At 39.2% G+C, this 18794-nt stretch overlaps 1 protein-coding gene across 3 annotated transcripts in view; it reads left to right on the top strand.

Annotated features, from left to right (window-relative positions):
* Window positions 1-18794, top strand: part of LOC117242000 (tubulin polyglutamylase TTLL4-like) — a 237684-nt gene that overhangs the window by 141290 nt on the left and 77600 nt on the right. For all 3 annotated transcript variants that reach the window (XM_033508346.1, XM_033508355.1, XM_033508364.1), the window contains one exon: window positions 14745-14778. The gene's annotated coding sequence lies outside the window, so the exon portion shown is untranslated. The remainder of the gene's footprint in view (window positions 1-14744; window positions 14779-18794) is intronic.

The raw sequence follows: 18794 nt of genomic DNA, 5'->3' as shown, positions 1-18794 counted from the left end.
AAACCTAGAGATGCATGGAATAAGGAAATAACTGGCTGGTTTATCGCGCGGTATTATGGTGATATCATTTTGATCGCTGGCTTTATTATTATTATTATGTTTTATTATTAACGTAGCATATTAATTTATTACTTAATTTTAAAGCTACTGCGAGTTTCACTTTTGTCGGGATGTTACTCGTACAGAAAAGTCTTTTGTCACGGAAAGCTTCCACAACTTTGATCTTCAAAGAAGAATTCGTTATTTTTATTTAATAAGAGCATTTAGTGTATTCTTGTTGCGAGAAAGTTTCGTCATCGAAGGTTCTAATGTTTTAATTCATTTTATTTGAGTTTTAATTTATATCGATTACACGTGAGTCGAACGACAATTGTTCGCTTTCAGTTTATAAATTGTGGAAAAAATGTATTTTTCAAGAAATTTACATAATTCTAGTGGACTGTGATATAACAAAGAGTAGGGTAATTGAAATATTTCCCAGATTTCTGTGACTAATTTCACCATTCAATAAACTCGTTGATTACATGTTCGATTTAATTAGAAAAGTGCTTACGTAATCGGGATTCTAATTGGTTGACGTACATTCTTTTCTCACAATCGACTCAGCCAGCGTACAATGAAATTTCTTTGAACGACACGTTCGCCATATGAAAAGAAAGAAAGAAAGAACAAGGAACGAAGTGGAAAGCAGGGAGCTGAATTGGAAAGTTTTACACACAAGCAGCCCATACATCAAAATATTTTTCTTCTTGCCATAAGAAAAAAAAATTTCATTCTTTTCTGTTGTAGCCGTCTTGGTATGGCAGAGCAAACATTCTGTTTTGCAAATCATTTTCGTTTGAATGCAGAACCGGGTGGCTTAATAACCACGTTTCACCAATGTGTTTTGATAACTTTATTTTGGCAACCGGTTAGTAGCAAAAATACAATGACACGTCATTTCGTACGAGATGTAGGGGATAGGAACATCGTTTGTTCTTCTGATAATTTGTCCAACTAATTTTTCATTTAAGGCCCAATGAAATTCATATACGTCGATAGTCCCGTTTTCCATAATTTTACTCGACTCCAATAATTTCCTTGCTTTAATAATCTTCCTGTTTCCACGACATCACGTGCTCGATGATTCAAATTTTTAATCGCCTTTATGTAATCAAGGGCTACACGAGTCTCGAAGAAGCCAAGCTGATGCACTTTTTCTGAATTTCTCGGTTTCATTGTACGGGTACACCATTAATGTCCCATTCTCAAGAGAAAAATCACTTGCGCAAGTTCATTTATCACAAGAACACGGCGCAGATAATGGAAGGTCTTATACCATACGTATGAATCAGTATTCGTATCCTCATTTTTCTCTACTGTTCAATTTAACGAACCTCCTGTTCAACCTCTCATACGCTATCCTTACGAATCTGGTGAAAAAAATGTTCTCCGTTCCATGAACCCGTAAAACCACGTCTCCGTAAACTCGCTTAAAACACAAGCTGCGGTATAGCGACCAACGTCTCGCCTTCAAAATAATCATTCTCCTCGCCTGTACCCCCTTCGAAAAAACTCTCACCCCGTTCGATGAAAAAGCAGCAAGCGTTCGAAGAAAACGCGGCAGACAAAAGTGCGTGAAGCTCGAGAACCGAAGGCCCTGAAGTCCAAGAGGAAGAAGCGCTAAGAAGAAATTCGATTTCTTCGCGCACAGAACAAAACCAAAGAGAATACATACATACATACATACATACATACATACATACATACATACATACATACCGGTATAAGCGTTTCGAGTGGATGTACGTTGGAAGAAGTGGACCTCGCGGTCTCCTTACGGGGCCCCGTAGCTTACGGATCGATTTTACACGTGCAATACTTTTTGATTACTTTAGGAAGGGGGCCCGAGGTGGGGCCCCGGCGTGTCTCAGCGCCCTGGCTTTCCGTGGGCACGGAGGGGGCCCATCGACGGGGGGACTTTGCCCCCACAAGTGGCTCCCCGGTAGCGCCGTCGCGCACCTGCCGCTTATTCCCACGCCGGGACTCACGTTCGCCTCATCTTTCCTCTGTTCGTGTTTCCCGCTACCCCTCGACACCCCTTGGCCGCCTCTCTTTCTCTCTTCTTCAACTCCTCCTTCCCCCAACCTTTCTCTCTCTCTCTTCATCTTACTCTCTACTTATTTCCCTGTCTTTTTTTTCCACCTTGATTTTACTCTATTCCTCTCCTTTCTTCTGTTTCTTCTTGTTCTTACAGTGTACGACCCTCTCTCGTCAACGGCGGCACACGTGTGCACCACGGGCCCCTTCTACGAGGGCACGCTTATTTATTTTTAGATATTTTCGTACGGCCGCGAGATATACAACCCTGTACGCAAGCCACGAATTTCGAACGAGGTGCCGTTTCCCCCTACCCTTTGCACAGGCCACCATAATATTCCGGCGGTACGTGATCATGGGATTTGTCTGCGAGGGAATGCGAATTTGACGAACCAACCCTACCGCGTTCTTTCGCCCATCTTCGGGCCAGTTTCGTTCTCTTTAACGCGGGAAAGTATTTAGTCGATCCACGTTGTTTCTCTGTTTGGTTTTACAGTTTTCTTTCAATCTCGTAATCTTTTTCATCTGATAACAGGTGAACAAGATTGAAATATACAATTCCAAGGTCAAGGTCCTGACATTTTAGGGTTCAAGGATGGTTAGGCTCGGTAGAGGGGGTATTTTGCTCGACGAGGTTAAATTGTAGCGTAGGGAGAGATGGTTGCAATTTTGCTTCTCAGAGATTTGCATGGACGTAGTTTTATTTGCCACGAGATCAACAATGGCGGAATGACGTTAATGGATGAAGAATTTTCTTACGAAAATTCCAATTTCGGACGATAGTTTAGTATACAGCGTAGTGAGAATATAATTTTCTTTACGGAATTCGTATTTGTCGAGCGATCTAATTTGCACGGTGTGACTTTGGAACGTCAAAAATGGCAAAATGAAGAATCACGACAGAGACGATCGACCCTGAAAGAACGATCGAATTATTCTCGACAGGAATTGTTACAATTACGCTTTCCGGTTTCGTATTATGCGTATTATTCAGGTTGACGTGTTTTTGTAAGACACGTTGCACGGGCAAAAGAGAAGAAAGAGAATCGCAGGGAACACGCGAACATCGTGAGTGAAATAAAAGGACGCAGCGAGTAAAATGGATAAAGTGGAACGAGAAAACGGACACCTCGAGTCGAGGATGTCGTTCTGGTTAGGAATTCTGACGGGTTCTTTCGTCGAAGAAATCCAATACTCCGGCGACGTCTGGTCGTGGTCGAACGGTCGTTTTGTTTGACGTAGGCACCAATGTACTGATATTCGACCATATTCCTTATGGATTACCTGTATCCATCTTCCAACAACGCAACACCGATCAGTTTTCTTTCTTACATGTTAAATACTGTGACAGGTACACGACTGTTAATACAAGCTTGTCGCGATTAAGAATCTTTTACTTTACTTTCAGTTATTCTTCCAATGTTCTTGATAATCGTTAGTTGCTGCGTAGGTTGGAAATTTAGTTTTCCACCTATGAGAAAATCTTTCATCAACCTGGACAAGTAAACTCTCTGTACGGAATTGACATTGTCGGTATAGATATCGATCTTTATCACTGATTTTACTATTCTTCTTCACAGCTGCAATCTTCCCATCGAAACTCTATAGAAAAATTCTACAAAACGTGCGAAGATACTTCACTGAATTATAAAGACAACAAATTAGACACGCACAGATATTAATGGAATGGAATCAAATTATTCGTCTTCTGGTTCAATCTCATTCAATGTTCTCTCTTCTTTGTCGTATCTGGTTAAATAATCTTTTACGCTCATTTAATTTCTTCCAACTCTAAAGCAAACGCAATATCTGGCTGAAAACGTTTAAACAAGTAGGTTACGTTTAAACGATCCAACGCACGAATCTCCGAATGCAAATACTTCTATCGACAAACACCTGCAGCTACCTAAATCTCCAACACGAACACCATTACTCACCCTCGGAAAATTAAATACAATACCTCGGTGGGAGAAATCGAATTTCCTGCAACGAACCAGCGAAAATTCCATAGGTGTTTCACTATAGATCCGATCGGACACGCATCCACCCTCATTACCCTCCTACGAGCAGTCGAAAGAATCGTGTACGAGCGTTCTATTTAAGAATTCCATTGTCCACCCCGAGGGGTAGAGTGTTCCCGCCAGGAACGCGTCGAAATCGGTGTCAGGGTAGTGGAGGAATCCCGCATCACCGCTATTGTTGTTCGCCAACCCCACGCGAGGGTTGCACGCCGGGACAAGTGGCATTGTGTGTTTTTTGGGGGAGATGGGGAACATTGCACAGGTGCACAAACCTGCGTAAAGTGCATAATGTGAATCGCTGAATGGAGGGATGGGAGTGTAAAAAGGAGGGGAGACGAGGAGTTTCTGGACAAACAGGCCCCCTCTCTGTGCAGGAAAATTAGGAGCCTTTTTAGACCGAGGAAGAAAGAAGGGAGGCTGCCTGGTTTCCAGACGCTGACGCATTTTCATCTCCGCCCTAAAATTGCCGATACGCGAGGGGAAAAAAAACAGGATGAAAATCCTCTCATACGGAGATTTTGTTCTTTTTTTTTTTTTTTTTTTTTTTACGAAATTCTTGAAAGGTCTGTCGAGGGTTTTTGGTCGACTTTGCGTGCTTTTTGGCGTCTAAGGGAATGTTCGCTGGAAGAAATTATTTTTAATTCAGTTGGAAATTCGTAGATCTATTCGATTGGTTGAAATTTATCGAGCTTAGAGATATATTTGAGAAATGTTCCATTTTCCTAAAACAAGCAACATGTACATATGTAACTTGAGTTTTAAACTTGATTATTTTATACAATTAGGCGTATTTACTCACAAGAACAATATTTTGCTTTACTTGATATCCTAGCCACTTTTACCCTCTTTATATAAAATCGTATCTATGTATAATCGCTGCATTTCAGAAATATGTTGCAGTTACGTTTCTAATAAACTGTTTCATAGGATATTTATTAAACATATGAGACATATTTTCAAGTAAAAGTAGCGCTTCGATAGCACAAGCTAAAGAATATTCCATCGAATTCTTAAAACTATTAACCCAAAGAGATTTCTGGCGAAAAGGAACCGGAGCTGATCCTTTTTCATCCCTAACTTCCGATACAAAATTCTACGCTATATCGTAAGCTTGTATATTTGATATTGTATGTATTTAATATCGCATAAGAGCAGGACGATGTATATCAACTTTCAAGTTGCACGTAACTCACGCTTCGTCTCTAAATTCGCCGATTCTAAAATCCTAAAAGTATCGTGAGACGGTTCCTTCTTACGCAACTAGAGCCCTCGTGTTTCACAAAACCTCCAACGAAACGTAATCCCATTTTGACGCTCTTTTCTTATTTCTTATTCCGCGAAACTTCTAGAACGCGCTATAAAATCGTCGTCCAACAAAATAAAATTCTATTGTGACATTCCTTTGCCATTTTCACTTGCGAATTATCTGCAAAACTAAACTAAAACACGCTATAGAATCGTCGTCCCACAAATTAAGATTCTACTGTGACATTCTTTTGCCATTTTCACTTTCAAATTAAACCCTCGCAATTTATCTGCAAAACTAAGTTAAAACACACTATAGAATCGTCTCATCCAACAAATTAAAATTCTATTGTGACGTTCCTTTGCCATTTTTACTTATAGGTAATTTATCTGCAAAACTCGAAGCTACCTTACAGCGCCATCACATCCGACGAAACGTCGAAACAGTCTCGCGAATGCGATACCAGCTCGATCTCTTCTCCATTCTTCATTCCCTTCGTAAAAAGCGTCTCAAAGGAACGTGGACGTTTTCACGAGACAAGGATTAAACTGTGTCTTCAATACCGGGGCAGATCCGGTCCCAAGGTTACCTCGTTCATGCGTAAGTGGCTGTGTCTCGAGTCGTCGAAGACAGAACCCGATAATCGGTACGGCTGCGAGGAAATTACATACCGGCGCGCGACTTGTAACAATGTATACACTGTTCACTTGGACGGTTGATCACGATTATCGAGGTAAACACGTGAGGCTAAAAGTGAAACGTCGTTTCACAAAGCCGATCCGTGCAGAACGACTAACCAAGATGCTCTTCTGGCATCTGCCCGCGAGCTGTGCGATGTTTTCACGCGATACGACAAGAACAGCCCTTTGCCTCTATCCTTAGACGTATGTCCATTTGCACGACAGGGTTATTCGAGTAATTCTAAACTTTTACGTTTGTGAATTTAATGTTGAACTTTGCGCGGAATAATCGAAATTCACGTTTATCGAGAGACGCCATTAGTCTTCGATATGTTGGCTTGGCAATTAAGCGATTGCGGATTTTCTCATTAGATGGTAATTACAAAATCCGCGATCACTTAGTTGCCAACCCGATACGAGTCGTTTCATGCAAAGATGGTGTAAGTCAGAAAAGTTGATTATTGCACGATACGAGAGATAAATTAAAAATTCTGTAAGGAGACGAGCTGACGATTCTCGCTTAATCAAGGCTACCGAGAAACTAATTAAACGTACTTACGCGACACAGAACCAAGAGTAGGTTTTCGACAATATGCTCTGCTAAATCAAATATGCAAAAGATCGACTCACGCCGCTTTTGCATTAGATTGTGGATTTCTATGAGCCATCACTTAGCTCGAGTCCGATAATCCTATCTTGCCTTAAGACAGGTGTTCGTTTGAGAATCGCGAGTGACAGTTACTTTCAAAAATAATCTTATCAGATCTTATAGTCGTTATCTTTCAGAAATTTTCTCTCAGATAGACGGTGAAAAAGCATAAATTCTTTAGCACCTAGTTTCTCTAGTTTTCATTTCTAATAGCACGTTTCGTAATACATCGATGCCGGGCTCGCGAAGTCGCAAGGACCATCGCCATCGACTTTAACCCTCCCAACTAGCTAAACGTTCGTTGTTTTTGTCGCTGACTTACCAGAGAATAGCACAGGTTTTGAACGTGTATGAAAGAAGACACGTGCACGCGCGTGCGTACGTCAGAAGGACCTATACTATACAACTCATGCACTTTGCAACATACGGGTACCTAATTTAGTATCCCTTGAAAGTGACTTATAAATGACATGCGAGCACGAACGATTGCTACGACAGGCACATACTGTCTGCACGATTTTACAACCTTCCATAGCACGGAACAACAATAACGTACTGACCGAAATTATCTCAACAAATATCCTAAACGTCAGACTATCTTCTGTTGTTGAAACTCCTGAGCTCTGAAGTTAGGAGAAGAGTTAAAAAAAAAGAAAAAAAAAAAAAAAAAAGAAAAGAAAAGAAAGAGAGGGGGGAAGAGGAAGAGAAGGTGTACACATAAAGAGCAGAGTGTCTTGGCACGGAATAGCAGTTTTATTTCCACGGGGCCAGTAAACTATTGTGATTGCTCGTAAAAGACGCGGAGCAATTGGAGCCTGACGGAAACGGGCCTTACTGCCGCCAGATCGCGATTGGTCGAGACGAAAGAAGAGTGGATCAGGCCCAGAGCTTCCACCACACCTTCGTGATAGTTGCTTAGACGCTATTGGTCGGCCAGTTGGGTCCTTTCAGGACCCCCCTTTGGTCTTCTCTTTATCCCCCTTTTTCTCCACACGTTGATCCACGTTCTCCCACCACCACAAAGCGGTACCCCACACGCGGCACCTTGGGTGCCCCTTCTTTCTATCCCCGTGTCGTACTTACTTTTCTTTCCATTTGTTTGACTTTGAAACTGTTTGGCCGGGGCTTTGGCCTCGCCTCTGTGCCTCGTTTCGCACAGCCTTTCTCTTTCCGTGCGTTCATCATCATTATCCTGGTCGTCATTATTTTCGTGTCTACGCTCTCGACTCGCGGTGCCCCGGTAACGCGACCGTCGTTATTTTCACCGTAATTACCTCGTATATACCGTCGAAAAGGGGACCGTCGTACCCGTCTTCGGACTTTCGACGCGTCGATATTTTATTCCGGTCAATCGGTACGCGGCCCTTACCGCCTCTTGCTCTTTGTATATGGAACGTGTAGCGCCCGATGAATTCCACCGCTCCATCTTCGCATCGCGGTTTATAACGAATTTTTTCTTATCTATGACACGGTACAATTTGGATTATGACAACACCGATATGTGAACATTCTTTGATAATCGTATGTATTTTGATTGGAAAACTAGGGTCTCTTATTTTGGTAACAAACTGTCAACGATCGTTGGACAAACAAATAAGAACGTCATTAGATAAAAAAAAATGATGAAAATTGTAAGAAATGTAGTTGGATGAAAATCGAACGTGCGTGTAGAGATTCGAGTTTGCTGATAGCGACGGATATAATAAACAACAAGTTCACGTACCATTTTCGAAGATCCTCGTAACATTATAATGCGAAATTAATGGTCCTTTGCGATTGAGTCGGTTGTTCGTGATTAATGCTCGATAATTACACGTATCGTATAAAGTGACGTAGAGAAGACTTCGACCAGATAGACAGCTTATGACTTGTGCCATCCTTTAAATAAATACGTAGACGATAATAAATAGCGTTCCTTCCTTCTATCTTCTTTTACGCAGCGTGGCTTTGCTATTAAATGTTAGTTAAAATTCCTTTGGATACAAATACTCGCACCATGCTAAATCATGTTGATCTAACATTGTCATTTTTATTAATATTATATGGCCGAGTAAAGTTTTGAACGTTCAGAAAAACGAGCATTGAGAATTATTTCACGTATTCTTACGTTCGGCGAGCGTTTTCGCGCGTTTTAACAATTTTTATTGCTTTAAGGATATTGTTTTTATTTGATGATTATCCGTCTGGCTGAAATATTATGTTAGTATTTGCTCGCTTCGTTGCGTTAAGCGCGTTGCCGGTGCTACGCAAATTCTTGCGTAAAGTTGCACGCGAGTCTTCACTGCTAATGGCACGTAACAGCTATAATTATGGTCCTATTATGAGACAGCTGAGAGTAAGCACGTTGAATAAATAAAAGAGAAGTAACTGATTTTACATACGCGTGTGTGATATAATATTTAACTATAAGTACGCCGATATTCCAAACAAACGTAATTGAATTATGCTAAATATTTCACGATAATATTAAATTTGCAGGTAACTTTATTGGACACATCGTTACGATAATTATGTTACGATCTATTTACGGAAGAATTCTAAGTATTAGGTTGTCCGGAAAGTTGCTTTCGTTTCATAAGGAAATAATAGACGCACAATGTTCTTTGTTTTATATTAATTTATTGAATTATTCACGAACATAATAATAGAAATATAACGAAATGGACGATACCTAATTCGATAAAATAATATAAAATAGAAATTGTTGCTCATCTATTATCACCTTGTGAAACGAAAGAAACAGTTCGGACAACCTGATTAGTAGAGTTAGGTTTAAAATATATATTTAACGTTGATAAAGGATTAAAATACGTTTAAAGTGAAATGTGAAACTATAAGTGGAAAACACAAAACTCTTTATCACGTTGTAATTAATATTCATATCAAATTTCATTCCGCTCCTTTCACTTTGCCTCCCAGTGAAATTGAAACATAAATTTCGTGTTCAATTTACGAGCTACACACAATTAAATATAATCTGAAAGCTGAGCGAAAAAAACGACGCTCGCGCAAATAAGATTACTCGTTACGTCTCAAAAATAATTCATTTTACGTACATAGCTTTCGATCAAATTTCTCAATACTTTGCTTCGTTAACAAATACTCTCACGAATGATACTATTTGCTTCTTGCGATGCGTTTGTCGTTAGAAAAATCGAACATTTCGTATGTTAAACTCGAAGGATTATCATTTAAGATTTTTATGGCAAATATCCAAATATGTTCGAAAAATTCCGATTTTTGTAATAAGTGTTCGTTTGCCGAGTCATTGTGCGGCCATCGAATTAAAAAAGATGCATAAATCATGCAATAAAATACTTTCTATCTTTCTCCTATAATTTTATTCAATTCTACTTTTCACATTCTAAGCGTATGTTAATCTTTATCCAATAAAATTTGCTATGGACCTGATTTCCGTATTCTTGAAGAGTCTGCACATCTGCAGAAGCCTTATTTATGCCACGTAGGGTAAGTAATTATGGGTAAGATTCGACCCGAGGAGATGCCGCTCTCTCTCTCTGAAACGATACTCTTTAATTTTTATTTCTTGGACCTGATGTACATTCCAATTTTAATTTTTTTTCTCACTCGCCATAAAAACAATGGCACAAGATATCGTACTATTGCGTTTCGATCGTGTTTTATCAAACACGAACACACATTATACGTTTTCTTTTATATTAAAGATTGCCTGCAATTCCACAGCTCTGTAATATTTTTCTTTCATTTAAAAATTTATTTTCCAAATTTTTACTTGATCCCAGTCATTTTTTTTATCGATTCAAGTAATTGCACTTTATCTTACAATGACTCACGATATTTTCCATCTGACGATACTTTCGTGTGTCACTGTATTCTGCCACTTAAAGATACGCGCGCATGAACAAATTTTCTGCTACAAAACTTACGCATAGCGTGTACATTTTTCAAAATATATGGCACCTCGCTCATAATTAATTACTCGCAGTTGTATTTTCAGTTGAAGAGCGCGGAAACATTTTTCTCACGTATCCTCCACGAGTATCGTGCACTCTATTCATCGTCCCATCCTATTTTACTTATGTGCATAATTAGAACGTCCAATTAGACGGCGTTGTACCGCGTACGAAGCAAAGGCTACACGCTTTAACACTTTGCCGACCGCTATAATTAGCATTCTTAGGAATGCTATCAACGGGACGATCGAATTGGTTTTTAGCACTTGGTGAATTTCATCTGGCTTCATTGGAGAATTTAAAACGTTAAGAATGTTCGTCGAAAGAATACAACGATGTAAGAAATAAAAATTCTGCAGGAAGCTCTGCCAAGGCACGTAACAGTAATTGTCTTTCACGATCCTAAAAGATATAAAAGAAATCGATGGCTGACAAAAGGTTCACTCGCGATACAAAAAATTGCATTATTTTATATAATGTACATATTATAACAATAATATTTTTTAATTATCGTATATCGCAAAATATCAATTAGTTCGATGAATATCGAAACCACGTGTTACTGAAAGTTTAACAAATTTTATTTGGTCTTTTTTCACAAAAAAAAAGAAAAAAAAAAAGAAAAATCAGGATCCCAAATAAGAGTACGAGGCAGTGATTTCTAACCGACAATTCCACCATCGAACGTGGTACAATTTCCGAACACAGCCTCAACCTAAAACACTGTATTCAAGTGGGAATGAGCACGATAAATCTGGCGCTACCCGAAAATCATCCTTTCATTTCCTGTCCGAATGGAACAGGAAGACCTTCGAACAGACCTCGAAGGTAAAAATCGTGCTTGGCCTTTGATTACCGAAAACAATTTCACACTTTCGCCGCGGAAGAACACGCCGCCTTTTGCCAGCGTATCCTTCTCTTTCCAGTTGATCCTCGTTCGATTAGGCTGTCTGTTGCAAAAATCAAAGAAGTCGAAACACTCGCTAAAGTCGCTTTCTCTGCCGGCAAAAATGAAGCAGAGGGCACGCAGCCTTATAAAAGTTCAACCCCAGCCGCAGGCGAAATCACGTTTCACTTATTTCGTTAACGCGTTGCTGGCAAAAATAAATTTTACGATTTTGCAATATTTTTGGAAAATGTATCTCCGCGTCTATGGAAATGAAAATTGATTAATTGGGTTGGCAACTAAGTGATTGCGGATGTTGTCATAAGGTGGTATTGAGAAAATCCGCAATCACTTAGTTGCCAACCCAATATCATCGCGTTTTCGACGAGCGAATTTTGTAAAAGCGTGAGTTACGGAAATGGAACGCCATACACACCGCTCTCTCTCTCTCTCTCTCTCTGCCAATGAGTCTTTCATCAGCGAACGTATCGTCGTAGTTGCACAGTCTCTAAATTCGAGAGCGTACGACTGTTTTCTTTCCTGAAAAACCAAAAACCACTTCAAAGGTTATCATTTTGGAACTCTGGACGACGTTCGGAAGATCGTAACCGAGCAATTTATATTCAGCAATAAATTCCAGCACTGTTTCCAAGAATGGAAGCACCGCTTTTGGCGGTGTATAGGGTGTACATTCTCAAAGGAACTCGTATCTTTAAGAGAACAGCGTACGATTTTCGTTAAACGACGTACAAACGTTCCCACGGAACTTGCAGTCCTATTAATTCTGACACACCACGTATATCCTGTTTCGTCACCCGCCTTCGGTTTTTCTCTGTATCGCGTTAAGGCAAGTCGCCTTACAAATATAAATATCAATCGAGATACAATACATAAAACACGCGATATAAAGATAAGTTTCGGCCGCGTTTTTCGACGCAGAGGAATATGAAAATCGCCTACGGCCGATTGGTCCAACAACGTCTCTCACGCTGGCGAGGGAACAACCGGGATACGCGTTGCGCTCGGCTATTCCGCCAGCAGCAGCCGACAACAAGAAGAAGAAATGGGAATGAGAAGAGAGCTGAACGGCCGCGAGATATGACGGAAAGAACACTGTGGAAGGTGGGCAGCAGACGAAAAAATTAGCAGCAACAAGTTTCAAGCTGTGCAATAATTCCCGAGGCGCGTGTTACACAGCCTCCATGGTCCGCTGCTATTTTTTTCTTTTTCCAAAAATTTATGGGCGCAGCCACTCTCGCCCGCCGCGAGCTGAATTCGCACGAATAAAACGAGAAAAATAATCGTTTGGTCCTCGGCCACTGGCGACGTACGTACGAGCATCGTTCTCTCCTTCTTTCCGTAGGATATGCAAAAAAGGAGACAGGATCGAATAAGTATGTAAGGATATTAAACGAAAGCGTTGGTGAATTTAGGGACTTGCGCTGCGCGCTCTATAGGAGACACAGCTAACAGAAGTTGCGCGCTTCTCTGCCAATGTTTTTCTGCTCTTGCTGTAATGTAGTTGTAGGGAAGCGCAGGGTTGCTTGTTGCACAGGGTTAACCGGTTGAGTATTTGCAGGTGCGCGGATGAGATTGGAAGTCTGAAAGGATGATCGTGTTTCGAGGAATATTTTTTTTTTTAGGTCGCTGGAATGTACCGGGTGAATCATTACCGGCTAAAGCGGAGAACATTAATCTCTTGTATTGGCTTACATTCGATAAGCTAGTGTCAGAAACTGTTGCTGATTTGCACGAATTTTTATATCCTCGTTATCCATGCAACGTATAAAGATGACACGCGAGAAGTATGATAAACCGAATTTTGTCCATCCTCTCACTTTCACGCCACTCGATTACACGAAAGAAACATTCAAATACGGAATTTGAAGAAGAGAAGAGATACGGGGCGTTTCGAAATAGCTGACAAGTCTTAATTGATATCGACGTGGCGATTTTTTTAGTAAACATCCGTCCGCGATAAATATTTTATCGATATAATCGCGACACTCGTGGCCCGTTATAACGCTAATGAAATTTCCAAATATTTCACGTAGCCTCCTAATTAAATAATTAAATTGGCAGGCGAAACGATCCCAAACGGCTCTTTCTTATCTTTATTTGCGACAGAATTTGTGCGCGTTTAATCCACATTACCAAACCGTTTCGTGTATCAAAAATATACGCGAAACACGTTATAGTACGTGTGTGAAATCGTTGTAACGCCTTCGTAAAAATAAAGATAACACAGTTTATCGTAAGAGAGACAGTGACGTGGTTCGATCAGCTCTTTTTTTCTTTTTTTTTTTTTTTTTTTTTTTTTTTGCAAAATTACAGCATAAACGTCAACACGTAAACATAATCTCCGGTAGCCGTTTAGCAGAATTTATGGCGGCGCTTGAGAGGAAACGGTGCTTATGTCGAACGCGTTTTTAATGATCGTGCGATAATGTCGAACTCGTTAATTTCGTATCGATAACAGAAAGATTTAAGACTAAGCATAATTACTCCCGCGGCTCGTTTATTGTATCCTCAGTCGTCTTTTATAACGACACATAAATGTTTTGGGCTATTAACGAGCAGGAAGTTGGTAACCGGTGATATTTATCTGGTCGCGTTTCGTTCGTCTTTCGTGTCACGTTTAATGGCCTCGTTAAAAAGCTCCATTCACGGCGTTTTCAGTCGCGTGTAATGCAAATCGACGCGATTTATTTTAAAGCTGAAACTAACAGCACATCAAAGAACAGAAGACATTTTCATAGCGCTTTGTTTAGTCGGTTTATATTGTCTCTGAATTAACTCGATAATGGATGATCTTTGTCCTACATTTCATTTTTCTTCTTATTTCTTCTAATTCTAATTCTAAATTATATGCACAATGTAACTCGCAGGATTTCGTTAGCGTATGCATAATTTCAAGTAAAAAATGTCACACGTAAATCGATTTATCTTCTTCCTGAGACACGGAAGTAACAAACGATGATTTTACAATGACTGTGAATTGCGGAATTGTAGTTTGAAGAGATCACAGAATATTTGGAATGTTATCTTTCGATCGGGAGTTAAATTTGCAGAATAAAGATACTTTTGATATATTTACAATTAAGAAATTGATTTCTCGAATCGATTGAGGAGAACAGTCGTTTACAGTTAAAATAAGAAAAGACAAGTTGTCATGTGTGCGGTAGTTTCGAGTATAAAAGTTCTCTCGTTACTTTATTATTAACTCTTTCGTTATTTCTTTGTTACAGGAGAATAGTGAGCCGTCACGACTGCTGTTAAAAAGTGAGTAACTAACATTTTAATATTATGAATATTATGCACATACATTGCGAAAATCGAGTGGATTTTGCGTAGAAATTAACCCAGTTCGAAAAGAAGTAGAAAACTATCGATTTATGCTGACCAGATGATAATCAATACCCTAATCGATGAATTTCTAAAACACTAAATTTTTCATTAATTTTCTTTCAATGGTACACAGCATTTTCATGCGTACGCGTAACTTGGAAATATAAATTTTGCTTAAAGCGTATAGACTTCGACATCTGCACATATTTTGGGATAAAGAAACGCGTTATCTCGAGCAGTGTCATTGAAATTTTTCGATCTGTCTATCGTCAGATTAGCAATTTTCTCGTCGATGATCGTATAGCTCCGGAAACACGTTTAAAACTGCCAGATATATGTCACAGAATTTTCTCTTGCGATCCTCGATCTGCGAAAGACAAAAAGATATTTAGACGATGTCCGTTTTCAGCGAGTTATGGCGCGCGACGAAAATTGGTCGCACTTTGGCTGCATATAAAACAGGCAACGTGCACTTCCACTTGTATCGTAGCTATCCATTAAATACGCGTAAGCGGAGAAATTAATGCGCGTTAAAATGATTTACACAACAACTAATTAGCCTCGCGCTGAAAATTCCAAGGATACGCACATCTCGTGGTAATAGCGCGTCAGTTTCTTCGTGCTTAGACTGCGTTTTCACTGAAGCAACAAAACGAGGATATTCCATCGATTGCTGTTGCTGTATGTCTGAAATACTATACGATAGTTATCGAATAGTCGGAAAAGTTCGCAACCTTCTTGACAATCGATATATTTAGTTATAACTTTGCTCTTGGTTGAACGTTAAATGTATTGACTAGCGAGGAAAAATCTGATTAGTTTCAATGGAAAGAATGTTATATTTTTGATGGAGAAAGACAGATAAGAAAATATTGTTGGAAAAGCTTTTGGTTTTATATCAGTTTATTAAATTATACACGAGCATAATAATAGAAATATAACGAAATAGACGATACCTAATTCGATGAAATAATATAAAACAGAAATTGTTGTTCATCTATTATCGTCTTATGAAACGGAAGAAACTGTTCGGACGAGCTAATCGATAAAATTTGATGGATATTCGTAGAAACTACATTTTATCTCATTTCACACACTTGTCTATCAGGTACAAGTACATGTAACACGAAATAGCTGCAAATCTAAACCATAAATTATAAAAGCTGATACAAGTGTTACACTGTTTCATGATGTCTCTAATAAATGCAACAAGTACGTAATAACCTAGTAAATAAATTCTCTGTAAATAAATGTTCTATTACGCAAGTGTCTACTACTGCGTATGTATGCTAAATAAATGTAATACTGAGCGTAAACGTGTATAGAAACTTGATTAACTATGCGAACCTAAGCTAAGCAGTCTCTAAAGATAGGAAATAAAGAATAACAAGATACAAGAGAATAATTGACAATAAACGATATCTTATTATCTACGATAAAAAATATAATATGATACAAATTATTTCATTTTCTTCGTTTTCCACCCGTTTACAAACTACTTTCCCATAGTAAGAAAGTGACTAACTGCACCGCTTAAATTCACAAAAGTCGACAAAGATACTTTTCTCGAGACAGTGATCATCACTTACGAATCACCTAGCAAACGATAAAAAAGTTTATCTATAACAAACGTTATTCTTCGATTTGTATCACTTTCACAGTAAACAGCAACGGTAAAAGCAACGATGTCTTTTTACTGGCGATTTTTCACGCGGAGAAATATGGAGAAACCGTCGAGTATAGCAACTTGTTCAATGGAACAGCAACGAAATCTGTTCGTCGTTGCCTCAGTGAGGACGCAGCCTTATCGTTCTCGTTTCAAAAGCTATTCCGATTCGAAGCACGTTTGCCTTTCTATACCTGCAGGCACCGCGAAACTTTCCAAATGGGAAAAATGAGAAAAAGGGTAAAAATATGCTAAATGCGACACGTTGGCGGTCGTAATTCAGGAACAGGTTTCATTCTTCGCTGGAAGGTCTTTTGACGCGTAAATCCCTGACGTTTATAATTGCTTCACGGCTATAGTATATTTTATTGAAACGTACGATGAATACAGTAAGTCGGCGTTATTAACGTTTGATACATGATATTGATTAAATGTTAATTCAATTAAGAATGTACGGTCGTTAAATCGCACCTGAAAGAACCACACGATATATGGTTTCTGATCGATTGTTGGCACAGGATGCTTCAATTTAATTAAACCAATCTGTAAGTAAATTACGACGATTTTGCAGCGGTATTATTTAAAGTTCGCATGTGCTTAATTACCTCGTGGTCTAATTACCTGGTGGTTTAATTATCGCGTACATGTGGCTGATGAAAATGGTAGATTGAATTTTTTAAATTTATGTATTAATGACCTGAAATTTGTGAAACGTACACGCGTAGCATATTCGATTTATCGTTATGTTGGTTTCAAGAGATACGATTGGGTGTACGTTAATCGACGTATAAATTCTGCCACTCGTAATTTTCTTTAACGGGCCGTCTTAATGAAAACGTATATTTGGGTTTATTTATTCAATACCGCGCGAAATCTACGAGAATCCACGAAATCGGCGAAGAAAATATTCAAAGACGAATCAGACGATGTTTGAATATCAAAATATTTGTTATATCGAGGAAATAAAGGAAATGAAAAAGCAACAATTATAGGATTCCCTTGGTAGTAAAATGAATTTAACTTTCGTAATATCTTACGGTGATTGTACAAAGAAAATTGTATTTCCCCGTTAAAATAATATTAAGTGTCTTTCTTTTACAGACGCGTCTTTTACAACGACGCATCTTTATACAAACATGAAATCTAATCTGTCGAACGTTGTGATCCTTAGTTCGATAGAACAAAATGGATTATACGTAATTCGATAAAATAATACAAAACGAAAAATGTTGTGCATCTATTATTTCCTCATAAAACGAAAGAAACTTTCCGGACGACCTAACGCGTCGAAGTACATAAAGAAATAATGTTGAGCAGAATTCGGAGATACAAATAGCCCAAATTTTCTTCGGTATAATGTTAGCAATCGCGTATGAATTTCACAGGGGAATTGGCTCCGCTCACGACGAAGTAGAATGAGACGGTCCGCGCAGACCCGCGATATCGATTTAGTCTGCCTTTCGCGGAACATCGTAGAAATATAAAATCTTTAGACTTTATAATAATTTTCTGCAAGCAGATACGTTCCTCCTTGGATTCTAAAGACTGGAATCCTTCTAATTGAATGCTTAAAATTTCAGGAATTATTATCCTTAGAAAAGAATATCTCGTTTGATTTAAAGGATGCGATAATTCGCAGAAATTTCAATTGATCTTTGCTTTCATTTTTTGAAAATTTCAGCAACGTTTCAAAGTTTAATTTAAGCGATACGACAACTCGAACAATTTTCATCTGCACTTTCTGAAAATGTTCGAAGAGTAACAGGACGTTGTTGATAGCAGAAGCATCTTGTTACCGAAACGTAAAAGCTCGAGATTTCTCGATATCGTAAATATTCTCGATCTTCAACTTTCGAAATCTTGTTCGACTAATTCCATAAACACGAGTTTTCGCGCGCGAGTAATCCTTTCTTGGGCCAATTTTACGGCTAATTATCGCGGTTGATAAATGCAGGATGTCGAATGAATGGTAAGCTCGCGCAAAAACGGGCGTGTTACCGCGCTGCACGCTATTATCGGGCGCGTCGAGCGACGATCAAAAGGGATTACACAAAAGATTACAAGAAGAGCGGCGCAATGTCGTAAACGCGCGTCACACGCGGGAGTAAACTTCCGACTGAGGTAATTTCCGGTCGCAGCGCGCGCCGTCACCTTTTGTCAGGCGTGAGCGAGCTACGGAATTGCGATTGAAAAGCTCTCAAGGCCGCGGTTCGTTCACGTATACCCGATTACGCGTTCAAACGTTTTACGTAACACGCGTGCCTTTTTTATGCACGTCTATCAC

The sequence above is a fragment of the Bombus vosnesenskii genome, unplaced genomic scaffold (assembly GCF_011952255.1).
Source record: "Bombus vosnesenskii isolate JDL3184/JDL3185 unplaced genomic scaffold, Bvos_JDL3184-5_v1.1 scf7180000013265, whole genome shotgun sequence".
NCBI classification, from domain to species: Eukaryota; Metazoa; Arthropoda; class Insecta; order Hymenoptera; family Apidae; genus Bombus; species Bombus vosnesenskii.
This window is presented reverse-complemented; position numbering and strand designations above follow the sequence as displayed.